This window comes from Leptonychotes weddellii, chromosome 1 (assembly GCF_054177405.1).
Source record: "Leptonychotes weddellii isolate Sample4059 chromosome 1, ASM5417740v2, whole genome shotgun sequence".
NCBI lineage: Eukaryota > Metazoa > Chordata > Mammalia > Carnivora > Phocidae > Leptonychotes > Leptonychotes weddellii.
The window spans coordinates 189,906,710-189,927,667 of record NC_138369.1 but is presented as its reverse complement, the minus strand read 5'-3'; the positions used below and the strand labels follow the sequence as shown (position 1 = coordinate 189,927,667).

At 48.3% G+C, this 20,958-nt stretch overlaps 1 long non-coding RNA gene across 1 annotated transcript; it reads right to left on the bottom strand.

Annotated features, from left to right (window-relative positions):
* Nucleotides 1–3,375: 3,375 nt before the first annotated feature.
* On the bottom strand, nucleotides 3,376–19,540 carry LOC145716540 (uncharacterized). Its single transcript, XR_014139300.1, has 3 exons — nucleotides 13,223–19,540; nucleotides 12,897–12,983; nucleotides 3,376–3,695 (listed from the first exon to the last, which is right to left on the bottom strand). It is a non-coding gene; the product is annotated as an uncharacterized LOC145716540 (long non-coding RNA).
* Nucleotides 19,541–20,958: the final 1,418 nt, after the last annotated feature.

The window sequence follows — 20,958 nt, the reverse complement described above, 5'->3', positions numbered from 1 at the left end:
CGACCCCAGGACCCTTGGATCATGACCTGAGCCGAAGGCAGACGCTTAACGACTGAGCCGCCCAGGAGCCCCATGTTTTTGCGTTTTTGTTGTTTTGTTTTTGTTTCTAGTTACCTTGGAGTTTATTTAAACCAAGAGAAAAAGTGTAATGTTTTCATGCAATACGTACTCAGTTCTTTAAGATTTTTTTTTTTTTTTTTTTTTGTGAGAGAGAGAATGAGAGACAGAGAGCATGAGAGGGGAAGGGTCAGAGGGAGAAGCAGACCCCCCGCTGAGCAGGGAGCCCGATGCGGGACTCGATCCCGGGACTCCAGGATCATGACCTGAGCCGAAGGCAGTCGCTTAACCAACTGAGCCACCCAGGCGCCCGGTACTCAGTTCTTTAAATAACAATTCTGACAAACAACAGGAGGAGTTACGGGATGCTGCCCTTGTGATCCATACAAAACACCAACATTCTGGATTGTACATAATTTAAAGATATGTCACACACTTTTTGAAATACAGTAGTAGCCAATACATAGAGGCGTGCCTGAGGTGGGCATAGGGACGCAGTTCAGAAAAGAAAGAGAAATATCACACTGGAACTACCCAATTTCTTCAGAATCACTGAGCAAGAAAAGAGACATTAAACTTCCATACTGATTTTATACAACCTCCATACAGTATCTTGGCTCAAATCCAAGAGCAAAAGTGAAGACTCTTCACCTCTATTTTTGGTGAACAACTACATGGTAAACTTAGATGACTTTTGCCCCTGGATTTCACCTGGGAGTGTGGCCTTTTTAATTTTTTACTTACAAGTGGGCAGATTTGGCACTTTTATATTGATGATATTGATGTCACCAATGTTAATATTTCTTGGGACCTGAGGAAGGTTCCCGTTCTTCCCAGCTGATACAGAATAGGCTGGAGCTCCCTCTAGCCAGCCTCAGCTTTCTCCAGTTTATTGTGTGCATCAATTTGTGTAACGAGCTCATTCATGTTCGTCTCCAATAGCATTCCCCTCATCACTATTTCAGCAAGAATATTATGAACCTTGTCTACGTGGGAAAAATTAAATTCAGCTCATAGACATTTTCAAAACACCTGCCCAATGTTTCCACAAATACTTGAATGAGATCTAAGATGCCAAGTTCGCTTTCTGAAGAACACACAGAGAAGACAAAATATAAGGTTGCATAATGTCTATAAATCAGTTTGTTGTCAGAGCCTCCAGGTAACGTCGGGCTGGTAGAACTTGGAGAGCCAGGCTTCCCAAGGTTGTTGAAGATGATGATCCATCAAGGCTGAGAGGGACCTGGTGGGTACCAGGGGCCAGGGCAGGGGCGGGGTGCCTCGCCTGCCTCGGGATATCAATGGCCATGCTTCCCCACCTGCCTGTCCCTCAAGAGTGCGCTCCGGAGGGGTTCTGGAACCCGGAGAGAGGACCTGGGTGTGTAGGGTCACACGAGAGCCCGTACAAGTCACAAGGCCCATGAGACCCAGGCCCTGCCCACCTGCCCTCTGGCCTGTGTGCTCTGGTCTTCTCACCTGTACCCCCTTGATCAGCTAAGCTTTCTTCCTTTCACTTTCCTTTCTTCCTTTCTCCCTTTCCCCCGGGGCTATCTCCAGGGAGGGGAGGGGAGGGAAGACAAAGGGCTGGGAGCACCATCAGTAATCCCCTCCAGTTTTTGTGGCCCTGAGGCTCACACATTTGGGGGATGGGGGGAGACTGCTTAAGAAAAATAATTTGAAATTAGTTGTGGGGTCTTGGAGGGGCCATGTTTCCTTGCTTCCCTTTGCCTCCAATCCTGGCTTCCACTCTAATGTTGAGAACCAGGTGGTTCCCAAACAAAAAGAACATTTGTAGGTAACCAGCCATTCTGATTATTCTTCTTCCATTTTTTTTCCCTAAAGTTTGTTACTCTTTTCCCAAGGACCATGTTTAGGTGCATGAAATAAAAAGCCACCTATAATTGCTCATAGAAGTATGCAGGTGACAGCAGGCGCCATCATGCCAGGAGGCAGTGAGGAGGAGGCTGCAGGAGGTGGGGGGTGGTCATGGAGGTGGAGAAGTGCTTTGAGAGAAGCCACAGGGAGAGGTGGAAAGAACTCTGCCGAGGTGCCAGCCAGCCTGACAGAGCGGTATCTCAGGCTCAGTGGGGAGACGTAAAAGAAAGGTAAGACTTGGACCTGCCTGGCAAAGCTTATGATCTAGTGTGCAAAGCAAGCACCAACACTAACAGGGCACAGAGGTGCTTACTGCATTGCGCAGGGGGAGGATTTGATGTCAAGGCTGGAGGCCGGGGCGGGGGGGAGGGGGTCGGGCTCCAGCTGTCCTTAGCAGATGGCTAGGATCTGGAGGCATCAGTAAGAAAAATGATCAAGAAAACCACTTAAAAATAAGGGCAAGTCCCTTGGCTTATTAAGGCAGCCAGTGCGGCTGATGTGTAAACTGCCCCAGTTTGCACAGGTGGGTGGGGGGCCGAAAGGCACCAGCAGTGATGGGATGTAATGATGGGGATGAGCTTTTTAAAAATTTAAGTCGGAGGGCGCCTGGGTGGCTCAGTCAGTTAAGTGGCTACGCGTCTGCCTTTGGCTCAGATCATGATCCGGGGGTCCTGGGATCGAGCCCCGCATCAGGCTCCCTGCTCAGTGGGCGGTCTGCTTCTCCCTCTCCCTCTGCCCCTTCCCCCTGCTCGTGCGCACGCTCTCTCTCAAATAAGTAAAAAGTCTTTCAAAAAAAATAAAAAATATAAGTCAGACCACATCACTGCTCAGCTCAACCCCTCAGAGAGCTCCATCATATTCAGAGTGAAAGAAAAGTCCTCACAGTAGCCGAAGGGGATCTACAGGACCCCCCACCTCTGACGTCAGCTCCTCTCCCCTCCCCCCCACCTCCCCCATCCTCCTTGCTGCTCCTCCCTCACTCCAGGCACATTGAGCCTCAGGGTATTTGCACTGTATACCCTCTGCCTGAAGCACTCCTCCCAGGGATATCTGCTTGGCCTCCTCCCTGAAGTAGTTCTCAAAATCCTTTCTCAAAAGAAGTTTAAAATTGCAGACTCCGGGCTGGCTCCCTATCACCTCACCCCTCTTTCTTCTCCAGCATACTTGTGTAGCTACATGGAACATACTATGTAACTGTATAACTATGTAACTTATTATGTCAACTGTTTCACACGCGCTCTCCCCTCCCACACATACACATGTAAACACTAGAATTCACACTTCAGAAGAGCAAGAATTTTACTCTATTTTGTTCACTGATGTATGCTGAGCCCCTGGACTAGTGCCTGGCAAGCTATTTGTTGAATGCATGAATGAATGTTTCTAAGACCCAATGTATTGGTAATCTATTGCTTTGTAACAAATTATCTCAAACAAACAACACACATTTAACACACGTTTATTACCACAATTTCTGCTCGTCGGGAATCCAGGCATGGCTTGACTGGGTCCTCTGCTTCAGGGTCTCACGGGTGCCAGCCAGGACTGGGGGCTCATCGGAAGGCTCTGCTGGGGATGGATCCATTTCCAAGCTCATATGGTTGTTGTCAGGGTTCATTTCCTTGTGGGCAGATGGACTGAGGGTCTCAGCTCCCTGCCGGCTTTTGGCTGGAGATCACCTTCACTTTCTTGCCACATGGACCTCGTTATGAGGAATTCATGATCTGGCAGCTTGTTTCATTAAAGCCAGCAAGGAATAGAGTCTGCTAGGAAGACAGAAATTACATTCTTGTATAGAATAATCCCAGAAGTGACATCTTATCACCTTTGCTGTACTCTGTTGGTTAGAAGCAAGTCACAGGTCCTGCTCACACTCAGGGGAGGAGATCACACAAAGACATGAATGCCAAGAGGAGAGGATCCCTGGGGACCATCTTAGAGGCTGCTCACATGTGGCATTTTCTTTTTCTGTGTTAAAGAGACAGTTGTGGGGGCACCTGGCGGCTCAGTGGGTTAAGCGTCTAACTCTTGGTTTTGGCTCAGGTCATGATCTAAGCATCGTGAGAAGGAGCCCAGCATCAGGCTCTGTGATAAGTGAGGATTCTGTTTGAGAGTCTCTCTCTCCCTCTGCCCCTCCCCCGGCTCTCTCTCTTTCTCAAATAAATAAATAAATAAATAAAAACTTAAAAAAGAGAGAGAGAGACAGTTGTGGTATAATCAAAGGGACCCTGGGCTTGCGGTCCACAGTCTTGGGTGTAAAGTCTGGCTTTGCCAACCACGTAAATTCCAAGGATGCGGTTTCATTCCCTGAGATTCAGTTCTCTCTGTCTTCAATGGGGACAACAGTACCTCTCTGAGAGGATTATGCAGAGGAGAAAATGGGGCTGCACATGGAAAGTTCAGGAGAGCCCCAGGACCCCAGGATCACGAGCTGGGAAGAGCTTGTGAAGAGCTCAGGCCAGGATGAGGGGGATCCCATACACTTTCATTCTAAGCCTTGGTTCTCTCAAGAGAACAATTCCAACGATGAAGTCCTAAAAGACTAGGAGACACTGTCCTCACCACCCACGCTTCCCCCTCAAGGGTCCCAGGAAAATGCAGCAGCGAAATGGCAGCCACAGCCAAACGTGGGGCAGACCAATTTTTTTTTCTTTTTTCTTTTTTAAAGATTTTTATTTATTTATTTATTGAGAGAGATAGTGATAGAGAGCATGAGAGGGGGAGAGTCAGAGGGAGAAGCAGACTCCTTGCTGAGCAGGGAGCCCAATGCGGGACTCGATCCCGGAACTCCAGGATCATGACCTGAGCCCAAGGCAGTCGCTTAAACAACTGAGCCACCCAGGCGCCCTGGGGCAGACCAATGTTAAAAAATAATGTTGACCAAAGAAGGAATCCTGAGTCTCACACGATACACAACCAACGTGTGCCAAATGTCTTACTGAACTCAGTGATTGAATGAGGGAACTGTGAGATGGAACAACCAGTTCAGAGGAAAGGGTGAAGGACAGACACACTTATGGGTCAGGAATACTGGAGTGGACTCACAAATTGTGCAAAACTGGCTTGGCAGGGGGGCGCGGGGTGAGGGTTGCCCCCACCACACCATGGTTTTCATGTCCATGGGCAAAAGTCATTAGCATCAGTGACCTTTTCATGTGTCTGTTGGCCATCTGGATGTCTTCTTTGGGAAAATGTCTATTCAGATCATCTTTTTTTTTTTTTAAGTAGGCTCCACACCCAGCACGAAGCCCACTGTGGAGCTTGAACTCACCACCCTGAGATCAAAATCTGAGCTGAGATCAAGAGTCGGACACTCAACTGACTGAGCCACCCAGGTGCCCCATCTGTCCGTTTTTTAATTAGATCGTTTGTTTTTTTGTTACTGCATTTTATGAGTTCTTTACATATTTTCATTATTAACCCCTTATCAGATACATGATTTGCAAATATTCTCTCCCATTCCATAGGTTTTCTTTTCATTTTGTTGATGGTCTCATTTCCTGTGCAGAAGCTTTTTAATCTGATGTAGTCTCAATAGTTTATCTTTGCTTTTGTTGCCTTTGCTTTTGGTGTCTGATCCAAATATTCATTGCCAAGACTGATGTCAGATAGCTTACCACATATGTTTTCTTCCAGGAGTTTCATGGTTTCAGGGCTTGCATTCAAGTCTTTAATCCATGTTTAGTGAATTTTTGTGTATGGTGTAAGATAGTGGTCTAATTTCTCCCTCCCTCCCTCTCCCCGCCTTTCTTTCTCTTTTTTTCTTTCTTTCTTTCTTTCTTTCTTTCTTTCTTTCTTTCTTTCTTTCTTTCTTTCTTTCTTTCTCTTTCTTTTTCTTTTCTTCCTTTCCTTCTTTCTTTCATTTTCTTTCTTTCTTTCTTTCTTTCTTTTTCTCTTTCTTTCTTTCTTTCTTTCTTTCTTTCTTTCTTTCTTTCTTTCTTTCTTTCTTTCTTTCTCTTTCACTGTCCAGCTTTCCCAATTGTATATTCTTGCCTCCTTTGTCATAAATTAATTAATCTTATATGCATGGCCTTATTTCTGGGCTCTCTATTCTGCTTCACTGATCTGTGTGTCTGTTGTTATGCCACTACCATACCGTGGTTTTTTTTAAGATTTTATTTATTTATTTGGCAGAGAGAGACACAGCGAGAGAGGGAACACTAGCAGGGGGAGTGGGAGAGGGAGAAGCAGGCTTCCTGCGGAGCAGGGAGCCCTATGCGGGGCTCGAAACCAGGACCCTGGGATCATGACCTGAGCCAAAGGCAGACACTTAATGACATACCGTTTTGATTAGTATAACATTGTAATATAGTTTGAAATCAAGGAGGGTGTTACCTTTGGATTTATTCTTTCTCTTTTTTTTTTTTTTAAAGATTTTATTTATTTGACAGAGAGATAGAGAGCACAAGTAGCAGAGGGAGAGGGAGAAGCAGGCTCTCCGCTGAGCAGGGAGCCAGACGTGGGGCTTGATCCCAGGACCCCAGGATCATGACCTGAGCCAAAGGCAGCTGCTTAACCAACTGAGCCACCCAGGCGCCCCTGGATTTATTCTTTCTCGAGATTGCTTTGGCTATTCAAGATCTTCTGTGGTTCCATACAAAATTTAAGATTGTTCTCTTCTGTGAACAATGTTATTGGGATTTAGATGGGGCTTGCATCTGATAAGGCATGAATCTTGCATGTTTATTTGGGTGATATGGATATTTTACACAAGCACAGAATGTCTTTCCATATCTTTCTGTCTTCTACAATTTCTTTCATCAGTGACATAGTTTTCAGTGTAGATTTCCTTCCGTTCTAAGGCTGAATAATATTTCGTTGTCTGTAAATACTATATTTTGCTTATCCATTCATCTATCAGTGGAAACTTGGGTTATTTTCACCCCTTGACTATTGTGAATAATGCTTCTATGAACATGGGTGTACAGAAGAATTTTTTTTAAATTTGTTTCTAAGGGGTGCCTGGGTGGCTCCTTTGGTTAAGCATCTGCCTTCGGCTCAGGTCATGATCTCAGGGTCCTGGGATCGAGTCCCACGTCAGGCTCCCTGCTCAGCGGGAAGCCTGTTTCTCCCTCTCCCTCTGCCACTCCCCCCTGCTTGTGCACTCTCTTTGTATCAAATAAATAAATAAAATCTCTACAAAAAATTGTTTTTAAGAGCATGGATATACAAATATCTGTTCCAATTCGTGAGTCCCTGATTTCAATTCTTTTGGGTATATACCCAGAAGTGGGATTGCTGGATCATATGGTAGTTCTATTTTTAATTTTTTAAGGAACTGCCATCCTGTTTTTCACTGTGGATACACCATTTTACATTCCCATCAGCAGTGTACAAGGGCTCCAATTTCTCCAAATCCTTATCAACACTGGTCATTTTCTGGTTTTGTTTTTATACTAGCCATTCTAGTGGGTGTGCAATGATATCAATGATTTTTTTTTTTAAGATTTTATTTATTTATTTGACAGAGACACAGCAAGAGAGGGAACACAAGCAGGGGGAGTGGGAGAGGGAGAAGCAGGCTTCCTGCCGAGCGGGGAGCCCGATGCGGGGCTCGAACCCAGGACCCTGGGATCATGACCTGAGCCGAAGGCAGACGCTTAATGACTGAGCCACCCAGGTGCCCCGATATCAATGATTTTTTAAAGACCACTTGGTTCTGAGCTTCTTTAGCGCTCTCTCTTTCCCCTCCCACCTTCTGAAATACTCCAGAGGTTAAATTTATAAGATAGGCATTTCCTAAATATGAAGAATTGGGATATTTAGACTTACACTCCCCAGAGCAGTTGGAACAAGGCCCTTCACCCCGCCCTGAGCTCTCCCAGCCAGAGACTGCCCCGTTGCTCTTCCCGCAGGCTTTAGGCTCAAGAACGCATACAGCATTAGAGAGTAAAACCAAGAAATCGCTTTTAAAATATTTTTATTCGTTTATTTAAGATTTCATTAAGAGGGGTGCCTGGGTGGCTCAGTTGTTAAGCATCTGCCTTCGGCTAAGGTCATGATCCCAGGGTCCTGGGATCAAGCCCCGCTTCGGGCTCCCTGCTCCGCGGGAAGCCTCCTTCTCCCTCTCTCACTCCCCCTGCTTGTGACTCCTCTCTCTCGCTGTGTCTCTCTCTGTCAAATAAATAAATAAAATCTTAAAAAAAAAAGTATTAGTTTAAAAAAAAAGATTTCATTAAGAAATCTATTCCATATTATTCTCTACTACGATAGTGTATTTTACGAAAAATACTTCTGAAAAATAATTAGTAAGAAGAGTAAAATTGTTTCAGACTTTTGCAAGTCTCTTTAATGTGTAGCTTAAGAGAAGCCGGCTGGATGTTCGTATCTGCTTCTGCATTCAGTCTGTCGTGATATATTGTTTTAGTTGACACGTGTGAAGACATGGAGTTGGAAGGTGGAGGAGTGTTTATATAGATACTCCACCAAAACCTACACATAGACGTTTCTGAAAGGTGCGTGGTGACATGGGTGACGTGGAGCTTCATGCTGTTAGCCTAAAATCCACTGGTCTCTCCGGCACTTCAGATGGACCTATTACCCACTCCGTCACACGGCCACTCCATCATTTAAAAAATATTAATCCACTGAGTTGTACAGACACTGCAAGTGTTGATATATTTCACTAGACGGTATAAAAAATCACCACCTGCCTCATCAGAAACATCTTCAAGTACTGGGATGTGATCAAGTTCACAGCGACAGATACAAGTTTTTCAGAATTTTAATTTTTACTCGAAAGCTTGAATGTTATCATTTGGGAGCAAATACTGTCCATTGGTTGCCTTGAACTGGCAAACTCACTTTGTTCATTTTTAAGAAAATGTCTGCCGAATCCCTAAGCCTAATGGGCAAAAGTTTGTCTGTCACTTGTTCCTTCCAATAAGCGTGGTGTTCCATGAAGAAACAGCAGCCAACGCAGCGCAGACCCTCCGACAAGCTTTCCTGCACGCAGTCCCCGTACTTGGCTCTAGCAGCAGAGGAAGCTGGTGGGCATGGTCCATTTCCTCACACAGAATCTTAGAAGTTGCATATTCAGGGGTCAAGCCTTATACAGTTAATGAATAAATTCTGTTTCATCAGGACATCCTTGGAGAAACCGTCCTGTTCTGATGGCAAGTGGGAGCGGATGCAGAGCACGTGGCGAGCAGTGACAGGTGATGCCACTGCCTGGAAGCGCCGAGGAGCCCGTGATTTCACCCGCTGCTGCTCCTGAGCCAGCATGGCGCCTGTCCCTGGGAAAGAGGCAGGTAGCGTCTCGGTGTCGCTATAATCATAGTTCTGAGCACACAGACCCCCTGAATGGGTCCTGGGGAGTCCTCGCGGCCAACGACCACACTTTCAGAGCAGCGGGTGGGACTTTTTTTTTTTTTTAAGATTTTATTTATTTGAGAGAAAGAGAGAGCACAAGCTGGTGGAGGGGCAGAAGGAGAAGCAGACTCCCCGCTGATCGTGGGGCTCCACACAGGCCTCAATCCCAGGACCCCAGGATCGTGACCTGAGCCGAAATCTGACACTTCACCTACCGAGCCACCCAGGCGCCCCAGAAGAGTGACGTTGTTTGAATTGATTTCTAATTTTTTTTTTTTTCAGCAGGATCTCTTTTCAGGGTTTTCTTTTCCTCACTGACATGGCTCACTTGCTTACGAATCTGTAATTGGGAGCCTGCAAGGTGCAAGCTCCCGTGCTGGGTGTCACACGCCACGCTCAATCTCGCCTGCTTTTCATTCTAATCGGTGTTGAGTTTTTAGGCACTCCTCCAGGGTCACACGCAGCCCACGCCAGGGACTGTTCCAATACTGTCATATCGTGTATGCTCCAGCAATTCTCCAAATGACTCGATTCTGTAATCTGATAGAAGCCGGCTCTTCAAAGAGATCATTTCTTGATGAAGTCAATAAACAGTCGAAACACGATCACCAACATTAGGATGGAGCGAGCCAGTGAGGGTGCTCCGGTTTCAAGGAATTCAAAAGGATTTTAAGTCATCCAGGGCATGTTCTCACCCTTCAGTGGAACTAAACTACCCATCAGTCATAGAGAGATAACTAAAAATCCCCAAGTTTTTGGAATCTACTTCCCACACTCATGATGAACGACACGTAACATGAAGTTTGCTGTTTTGACTCTTTGTGAGCGGGCAGTGACCTTGAGCACACCATGCTCGTTGTGGTGCCGACATGACTGCCTCTTCCATCCCCAGAGCGCTTCCATCTGGCGGCGTGAAGGCTCTGTGCTCCCCGCCCCTGGTACTCCCGGTCCTCCTTTCTGTCTCTGCGACTCCTCCAGGCACCTCATACAAGTGGAATCATGCAGCCTTCACCCTGTCGTGACTGGCTTATTGCACTTGGCATGGTGTCTGTAGGGTTCACCCACATTATGGCATGGGTCAGAATTTCCTTCCCTTTTAAGGCTGAATAATATTCTGTTGTATGTTTAAAAAGAGACAGAGAGCGAGAAAGAGAGAGGATTTCTTGACTAGGCCAATGATCAGTCAAAACATAATAACCAACGGCAGGGCAGACCATGCTACACAACAGAAGCAGGCTGGGGTCCTGGACACACAGCCAGACGTGCACACGGCCCACTTGAAGGGGGGCTGCTGACGTGTGTAGATGGGTGGAAGGAGGCTCAACAGGCAGGAACTGTGAAATGACACAAGGGTGTGCAGCTGGCTCTGGGCACGGGCTTAGCTGCCCTGGGGTGGGGTGGTACTTCCTCAGCTTTGGAACCTGTGATGGTTAGTTTCACATGTCAACTTGGCTGGGCCATGCGGTCCAGATGTTTGGTCAAACACCAGTTTAGATGTGGCTGTGAAGGTTTCTTTTAGATGTCATTAACATTTAGATCACGGGCGCCTGGGTGGCTCAGTCGTTAAGCGTCTGCCTTCGGTCCTGGGATCAAGCCCTACATCGGGCTCCCTGCTCCGTGGGAACCCGCTTCTCCCTCTCCCACTCCCCCTGCTTGTGTTCCCTCTCTCACTGTGTCTCTGTCAGATAAATAAAATCTTAAAAAAAAAAAATTTAGAGCAGATTACCCTGCATAATGTGGGTGGGCCTCATCCCATCAGTCAAAGGTCTTGAGAGCAAAGACAGGTCGCCCCGGAGGAAGGAATTCTACCAGCAGACAGCCTTTGGCCTTGGACTCAAGCTGCAACATCATCTCTCTTTCTTTCTCTTTTTTAAGATTTTATTTATTTATTTGAGAGAGGGTGGGCAAGGAGGGGCAGAGGCAGAGGGAGAGAATCTCAAGCAGACTCCGGGCTGAGCGTGGAGCCCCATGTGGAGCTTGATCTCACAACACTGAAATCATGACCTGAGCCGAAATCAAGAGTTGGATGCTCGGGTGCCTGTGTGGTTCAGTCGGTTGGACATCTGCCTTTGGCTTGGGTCATGATCCCGGGGTCCTGGGATCGAGCCCTGCATTGGGATCCCTGCTCAGTGGGAAGTCTGCTTCTCCCTCTTCCTCCCCCTGCTTGTTCTCTCTCTCTCTCTCTCAAGTAGATAAATAAAATCTTAAAAAAAAAAAAGAGTTGGATGCTCAAGCAACTGCAGCACCCAGGTCCCCCGAGCTGCAACATCATCTCTTACCAGAGTTTCTAGCCTGCTGGCCTGCCCTGCAAGTCTCAGACTTGTCAGCACTTGGAGTGGCATGAGCTGATTCCTTAGAACCCATCTATCTCTATCTCTATCTCTATCTCTATCTCTATCTATCTATCGATCGATCGATCGATCGATCTATCTATCTATCATCTCCATCTATTGGTTCTGTTTCTCTGGAGAGCCCTAACTGATACAGTACCCTTTTTCATTTCTATCTAGGCCTTTATGATGGCACATTGAGGTCACCAGGAGAGCAGGCAGGCACCGTGAACCGCCAAGGCTGCTGTGGGACGGTCCTGGAAGGCCTGTGTCCAGGTTAGCCACTCACCCACCCATGCTTCTTCCGGGAGGGATTATGCAATTGAGGGTCAGCCTCAGAAAATGTGCCTTCAAATCCTGCCTCCTGCTTCCTGTCTGCCCACAATGGGCGGTGTGAAGTTGCCCTCCTGCTCGTGCAGGCCCCCAGAGCTCAGGCACTGCTGCCTGGAGGAGGAGCGGGGGACACAGAGGTGGTGGCCTCACTGCAGGCCCCCCTCCTGCTGTCCTGCCCACCAGCTGGCCGCTCTGGCCCTTGAAGGGATCCACATCAGCTGTTTTCATCTGCGGAGTCTGCGGATGGATGCCCAGGGGGTGAGGGAGATGGAGCTGACGCACTGCCCTCCTGCACTTGGGACAGCCCAAAGTTAGCACAACGAGGCACATCACACCCAAAATTTTCCTTTTTCTTCTTGCCCCTCCTTCTTGGCTGTTTTCCTAATCTTGCTAAACTGAACGTTTACCGTCTCTTGAGACATCAGAGGACAGAGCTGCTGTTTCTGTAACAAATTTTCAGTGAGAAAAAAGGAAAGAACAAAGCCTGGGCCAGACCTGTGGGCTGGGTCTGACAGCACGCCTTCCATGGTGGCTGTGTGTCTGTCTGGCTTGCTGCTCATCGGGCTAGATGGCCCTCTTCTTCCCTTGCCTCCACATTATTACATATCTCAAACACACGTACTTTTGTTAGGTGCAAATAGTAGCCAGATTCCATGGAGAGATTCTGTTTCCGGAAAACAGAATGTGCTCACAGAGTTCTAGAGCTGGAGGGAAACTCTCTGGGTCCTTTTATGGGGAGAAACCCGTCTAGCCAAGTTCAAGGCACAGTAAAGACGGAGTCCAGGTCCTCATCCCGGCTAGTGCTCTTCATGCTTAACTGGGTGTCCCCTTTCCTACTTTTGTTCAGTATGAACAAGGGACACATGCTCTTGCCTAATAAGGATCTTTAGAAGGTTTGTTTCACACCAGGATGGAATCATTTATAATTAACATAGCTTTTGCTAATTATATGTAGAAGTTTGCAAAGTCTTTTTAAAAGTTATTCCTTACCGTGGGGCCTGGCAGCCTTGGTCGGAAGAGCGTGCCATTCTTGATCTCAGGTCATGGGTTTGAGCCCCATGTTGGGGGTAGAGATTACTAAAAAAAAAAATAAAGTTACTTCTTACGGACTTAAAGATCCCCTGTAAACCTTATTTCCACCATCTTATTCTCTCAAGGCCGAAGGGTATGCTAACAAAGATAAGCTTCCACTCCCTGTCTCCTTAAAACGATCAGCAATCCTGAATTACCAAGACTGCTGTATACTCAGACTTGTTCTGTGTTTAAAAAAGAAAAAAAATTTGGGAGGCCTGGAGCTACGGAATAATTTTGCATACATTTTCCTCCCCACTTTCAGCAACATCCATATTGCCTTTCTTCACGACTGTCATTTCTCCAAGCAGTTCTGGATCCTGGCTGCTGAAGCCCAGCTGAACACCCGCGTGCGCTCCCCTCCTCAGCCAGCGCCACGGTCTGTGCGGACCAGCAATCACCCAGGTCTTTGAGGGGTGCCCCTGACATCATGAGGAGGCATTCTTTTCCTTTCAGGATGTTTCACACCAGATAATTCTCTTTATACTACTACAGAAAGCTCTGGGGTTTGTAGGAAGCCAGCTGCGATGTCTTCTCAAATGCGCATCTTCCAAGTAGGGACGGGTTTGTCAATCTTTACTAATGTGCAAACCTTAACAACCCGCATCTCAGGGCTCTGCCATTGCGTGCACCTCAGATGCACTTTTCACAACCTCGACTTCGAGTTATGACAGGCACAGTTTCCTAAAGGTATCGGCTTTTCTCATTGGCTCAGCAATTCCCCAAACTGGGTAAAACCACCACATGTCGACCTGAGTCCGCTGGTGGAAATTAACCAGCTTCTCTGGCAGCGTCTTTTCATTCAGTCTGCTCATCTGCCTCTGGGAGCCAGTGATTTATAAATAAAAATTTATTATTTATCATTTATGAGCCTGGAAATGTGACACATATGGAGCTCCAGAAATAAATTGTCAGCTACTGGGCAACATATTTTTGATATATTGCAAATTTATTTCCTACATCACTGATTTACCCAGATGGGCTTCCAGTTTGTCATACTAAGATGAAATCCTCCACGTAGCATCCGATGCTTTGGAAGTTTTATTTTCGTGTTTCATAGCCGTTCTTCCCCTGGGTCCTAATCTATTTTCTGTCTCCTTGTCAACGATACCTCCAGGGGTGATACAATCATTTGAGGGCCACAGAGCAATAACTCAGAATGTATTTACGTGGCGTCCTTCTCCAAGAGGCAAAGGTACTCTGAAGACAGTGCTGAACGTTCTGGCATTCCTGTGTAGTAGACACGGGAGGGCATTATCATTATTATTATCATTTTTACTTTTTAGTTTGGAAATTTTCACATGCACAAAAACAGAGAGAAAAGTATAATGAACCTCTGCGTACCCATCATTCAGTTGTAAAATTATGGGTAGTAGGAGAAAGTGCTATCAGTTCCATTTTATGGGGAAGTAGAGGCACTGTGAAGTGAAAGACCTCGCCCGAGTTCATGGGGGAAGACAGGAACCAGGAGTGGGTCTCCCTGCACCCCAACACCCTGCTCCTCAGAACAGAAGCAAACTGTCCCACGAAATGATCTGCTTAGTTACACACACAGCTTGTCACCAACTACACGATGTCAGCTGTGACAAAGATATTCAAACAGATTAAGAACATAGATTTATCTCAGTCTATAAATATTTAAATAAGTTAAAAGATGGGACGCCTGGGTGGCTCAGTCGTTAAGCGTCTGCCTTCGGCTCAGGTCATGATCCCGGGGTCCTGGGATTGAGCCCCGCATTGGGCTCCCTGCTCAGTGGGAAGCCTGCTTCTCCCATTCCCCCTGCTTGTGTTTCCTCTCTCGCTGTGTCTCTGTCAAATAAATAAATAAAATCTTTAAAAAAAAAAGTTTAAAAAAATAAATAAGTTAAAAAAGTTTACTCCAAACATATGGAGTCATAAAGAATAAATGTGGGACTTTCTGGTCACCTGCACCTCTGAGCAGACCCTACTTGGTTTTGTTGTTGCATTGAGAATGCCCGCATCTCCGTCAGAATTTACAGCCAATACCGTCTCCCCCGAAGAATCTTAGATGTCTGGGTTTTCTCCTGACCAATTTTTGAGCTCTGGGTACCCATGGGTGCCCGTCAGGGGAGCACTGCCAGACGCGTCCACGTCCTCTGGTTTCCCCACGGGGCTGTGGCTTTCACGTGGCCCCCTCTGGTCCCTGGCTGTGCCACTGGGAAGCCAGTGTCACGTAACAGGAAGAATTTGGCAGGTCTCTGTCACTGGTTCCTGGGAGAGGGCCTCCAAACCATTAGACCACACCTGAGTTTATGCTATGGAGGTGACCAACGACCCATACAAAGCTTCAGGATGTGAGCCCTTCCTGCCAGAGAGACCAACATGGGCTAGAGGGTTGGGACTTTGAGCCAAGTGATACCAGGTGGAGCTTCTGATCTCCAGGGAGGAGAGGGGCTGGAGATTGAGCTCCGTCACGTGACCAGCGATCCCACGTGCCCCCTTCCTGGCTGGGAACCCAGGGATGTGCCGGGAGGATGGCGTGAAGCTCTGCATTCGAGGCCCGTCTGGACTTTACGGTAAAGCTATAACCACCATTATAGTGCTTTCCTAAGTTCTGTGAGGCGTTCTGGCAAATGGTTGAACTGGAGGGGGTGGGAGGAATTCTCGAATTTGTAGCCAGTTGGTCAGAAGCACGAGAGGCCTGGAACCCCCAAAGTGCAGTTGGCGTGTGGAGTGAGGGCAGTTTGGGGTGTGGGGGCTGTGGAGTCTGCACTAAGCCCGGGAGCCAGCTGTCAGAATCACACTGCCTGTCCCAGCAGGAGCACCCCGAGCCAGCGTAGTGTGCACTGTGGGCTGGTCAGCGGTCAGGCCTGCATCCAGCCCCGGGTCTCAGCACAGCACCCCAGGGGCCTGGTCAGAGCTGGAGGACGGATTGGGGATGGCTCAGCTGCTATAGTGTGTTTCCCTGTGCTACTGCTTTATGTTTTCAAACAGGTGTATTAGATTTTATTATCGAACAACACACACATTGTTAGAAGCTCAAGTATAGAAGCAAATAAATAAAAATATAAAAATGAAAATACTCTCAGTGTCCCTGGAGGTGCCCACTATCCCTTGGAAGAGGTGTCCCTTCCAGACTCTTCAAGGCACTCCAACAATTTTAAGGAGGACTGCTGGCCCTGGGTCCCCAGGGAAGACAGAGGTGCCGGCGCCTGCAGGTCTGTTCACCCTCCTCCCTCCTGCTCCGGGCCTGAGCGCGGGCTGCTCCCTGGGCTCCCTCCTTCCGGCTTCCAGGTGGGCTGGCCAATGGGAGGCTCTGCCAGATTTCAGAGGGTAGGAGGAAAGTAAGGTGGCGCTCAAGCCCAGGTCCCCATGGGTGCTGTGTCCCTTGCCCCACTGCCACGCTTCCGGCATTCATCTGCCCCCTTGGCTTCTGGAAACTGCAACCCCCTCTTGCCCTCTCTGGATGGGCTCCCAGCTCCTGATCACCTTTAACACCGCAGCATCCCTTGGCCGCAGCCCAGAGCCAGCGCCCCAATAAAGTGTTTTCAGATGCCTGAAGCCGAGGGCGCTCTGTATGCCCCTGGCCCCGGCCAGCTCCCGGGAATGGGGAGGGGCAGCAGAAAGCAGCCCATGCTAGTGAGAGGTGGTGGGGGCCCTTCGGGAGCAGGGGCCACCTGCCCAGCACTGAGGGTTGTCACGGAGACGCCCCAGGGGTTCTGGTCAGATCAGGTCCAGGTGAGAGGACAGGCCAGCAGAGGCCCCTGAGGAGAGGAGGCAGGGGCCAGGTGCCCTTGGGCCTCTGTCCTGGGGGGAAGAGCAGACTTTGTAGATAGAAGCAGACTCAGGTAAATCACTGGAAAGAATTTTGAAGACAATACATTTTTTTTCGAAAGCAGCTCGAAAACAGCCTTCTGAACATGCCCAGTCCGGTCTTCTGTCTTCACTGGCTCCTCCCCACTCAGCCTTTTATTGGTCTGTCATCATCACCCCTGCTGACAATGGATGATTTCCTCCCTGGGAATATCACAAGGACTGTAGTCGCTGCCAGAATCCTTTGGCACGAAACTCCTCTCTGAGTCAGAGCCTTAGGCCATTAGTGAGGGGGGAACAGCTGCAGGGTGCACATCTGCGAGTCATTTGAAAATTTTATGAATAATAAAAAGTATCCATTACGCAGACTTATACATTATATATTAACCGGATGCCTCTAGGATCACACTACCAACAGTCTCCTTTGGCGTATGCATTTTTTTCTAGTGACACTCGAACTCCAATAATAAATTCGAATATCTAAAATGTTGCCCTCCAGTAACACTACATAAAATGTCCTACTCTGCGTTGTCAGCTCTTTAAGAACAACAATAATAAATACAGCATTTGCTGAAAAGACAAGAGAGAAATGGAAACCCCCAGAATGCTAAGAGCACGGAAAGATAATTACGGTTTTAGGTTAAATAACCAAAAGACTGAGGAAAAAAAATACAGAGAACGTTAAAAGCTGCTGAAAAATAAGCCTTAAAAACAGTTCAAGCACCATGAGCTCCGTGAGCTGCGCCCCCTGAGTGCAGATGACCTTAGTTTGCAACCGTGTGTGTCTGGTGATAGCAGCGGGATGCTTTAGCGAAAGGACGAAGCGGGGGACCCGAAAGGCAGGAGAAAGAAAGGGAACTGCTTTAAGAACCATGCAGGCCAAGGCAGGGGCTCCTCCCGCAGAAGCATCTCGCTGAGGACAGCGTGGAATGGTTCAGCTGCATCCCACAGCTGCCGGCGCCTCGCTCGGGCCTTTCCTGTGCGCGGGTCTCGGACGGGGTCTGGGTCAGTTTTCGAGAATGCCTTTGCCCCCTTTCTTCTTCTCGTAAACTCTGTAGTTAACATTTTCGTGCTCAGAAAACAGCCCTTGGTGGCACGAAGCTTTGCATATTTCCATGCATTAAACCTACATTCTTATTTTGTACCAGAACATCCTTTCTCTTCTGATTTCTCCCTTATTCCGGCAGCAGTGACTTGCCATATGTTCCAAAGAAGATGGTGTTTTATTTTGGCTTCCCCTGGCTGGCTCGGAGCTGAGGAGGGGATATTTTAAGCCCCACACTTAAAAATAAAAACCTTGGCAAGGCTTCCAATGAACTAAAAACATCAAGAGATACTTGTAACCTGGGCTCTGATTAGCTTGGATTTTATGAGCTTTCAAAACCAGGGAAAGAAAGAAGAAAAGAAAAGAAAAGAAAAAAAGAAAAGAAAAAAAAGAAAGAAAGAAAGAAAGAAAGAAAGGCTAGTGGGTGCCAATGTGGAAGGATTGGTCCTGCCCCCGGGGCAGGGCTGGAATCCTCAGCCACTTGGTGCTCCTGCCAAGGGGGTCCAGGTGGTGGTCAGGCCTCGACTGCCGATGACAATGCTGAGAAACCTCCCTCCTCTCTTCCCACCTTCGCCCCTTTCGTGCGTTTGCAAGCTGCTGGGTGCCTGTTTGAGACATTAGACTGGCACGCCTGCCCCTGGCTATGTTCCATCCCCCGATTTGTCCCACCCGCTGCGTCCCTGCTGGGCTGGGGATCCAGCAGGTGAGGGTGACAGGAGAGACATTTCATCCTCTTTGGGTAAGAAAAGCTGCTTCTTCACGGAGCCCAACAGCCTGCCTTCTGGGACGCCTATCGTACGGTCTTCACCTCCACCCACAGTGGCTAAGGAAGGCGGTTCGTTGGCAACATTCCTGTTTGATTCCCACTGTGACTTAGGTTAGTACTGGATTTGCAAGCGCCCAACCCTGGATAAACGAGAGGTATCTGTACTATGCTGCAGGACGTACGGCCCAGGGAGTTTGGAGGGAATGAGTCTGCGCCCCTCTTCTTCCGCTGCGCTCTGCCGGCACAGTTGAGGCCCTGGAGGGCCCACCCCTGTCCCCCCCCCAGCAGCCTCCTCTCACTATGGGAGGCAGGCTGACTTTTCACCCATCTAGCAGCCAACCTGGCTGCATCTGCCCCGAGATGTACATGTTCCTGGGGCACCACGTAAAGCAGCAGCTCCCAATGTTGGAGGAAGCCCCTGGAATTAGGACACCCTGACCCCACGTAGAGCTGTCCTCCTGGCCTCACATATGTATTTCTGTTGAGAATAAAGCGTGCTGTGACCCCCGGATGTTTCAGCCTGTGGCAGGGTGCTGTGCATCCGGGGCCGCGGGCGTGAGATCGGCGGTCAGAGTGGCTCTTGCATCTCCTGTTAGGGAGAGGGTGGGGAGTGCCCAGACAGCCGAGCAGACACGGAAGAACCCTCACGGCACTGTCCGTGTCCACAGAGCTCGAGTAGCATCCAGTATCTGCAGAAAGCATGCGGGGAACGCCAGCCGAGGGGCATCTTCTGTCATTTCGCCATGAGGAAGCACGTGTGCTCACTGACTGAGTCTGGGCTGCATGTGGTCTGTGATTTCAGGGAGACGGGGAAAAGTCCACACTGACTTCTGACAGATCACGGTAACATCCTCAAGTAAAAGGCACAGAACCGGGGCCCATGGAATGTTTTGTGGGTTCTCTAGACTTGTGGGGGAAACATAGGCATTCATTTTTGCCAACTGAGAATTGAATGCCGAAAATCCATATTCACTTTTTTTTTTTTTTAAGATTTTTAATTTATTTGACAGAGAGACACAGCGAGAGAGGGAACACAAGCAGGGGGAGTGGGAGAGGGAGAAGCAAGCTTCCCGCGGAGCGGGGAGCCCGATGTGGGACTCGATCCCAGGACCCCGGGATCATGACCTGAGCCGAAGGCAGACGCTCAACCGACTGAGCTACCCAGGTGCCCTCCATATTCACTTTTGATGTGGGGCAATCTTGCCTGCTATCGCTCATTCCTTCCTACGTGTCCAGGTTAGATGTAGATCAACGTCACAGGGGAGTGCTATGGCTTTTAGTGTGAAGATGCCCTTGGCCATCCCTAAGCCCTGAGTGTGAGCAAGTGGGACACTTATTCCTGCCCAGTGGGGGCACTCCCGTGGGGCCACAGAGACAAGCTTCAGGCCAAAGCTTCCCACGGTCACCCAGTGTCACATTTGCAAATGTGGATCCCAATCACTGCAGACCACCTCCTCTCTCCACTCCAGCGTGGTCACTCCCATTTGCCCTGTCTGGTGTTGGAGTGCCTGGGGCGTGTTGGGACCTGCCTGCCCGGGGGCGTACACTTACTCTGGGGTGTATTTATGGGTGCACACTGACTCCCCTGGGTAGCTAAGCTGCTGATAGCTGTCTGGTGTGGGAATGGTTTCCATACTCCTGGTTCCCACTGAGTGGACTCGCCAGGAGCTCCAATGTGAAGGTGATGACCAGAGGGGATAGCATGGTATGAACACGTATGTGATCGCCAACACGGCTATGACCATGTCACGTGACCAGGAATACACAGCATGGCTATGAACGTGTGGTGTGACCACAAATGTGATGGGGCAGTGTCCTGAGACCTTGGCACCAGAAGTACCTGAGCGGGGGGCGGAATGTGTGTGCAGGTTTTGAAGCACATGGAACAGAAGCTACTCAGTAGAAAATCCTTTAAAAAAAAAAAATTTTTTTTTTTTTTTAAAGATTTTACTTATTTATTTGACACAGAGAGAGAACAGCAGGGGAGCAGGAGAGGGAGAAGCAGGCTCCCCACTGAGCAGGGAGCCCGATGCGGAGCTCGATCCCAGGACCCTGGGATCATGGCCTGAGCCGAAGGCAGTCACCTAACCAATTGAGCCACCCAGGTGCCCCGTGAAAGCCTTTTACTCATGAAAACTCGTATCAGAGGATTCAGTTCCCACCAGTACCTAGACAAACGGAATTCTCTCTGTCGAGCAGATGCAGTTAAAACATGGGCCTTACTTTTCCTTTTTTGACGGGATCATGTGAAATAAAGTTTATCAGAATCCCGGTGTTTGAAGCAGCATTACAAACAGCAAAGACATCCGTGTGTAGCCACGTTTATGAATCTAAACTACCAAAACCAAATTTTGATCAACAATGCTGGAGGAAAGATGGCATTATCTTTATATCTA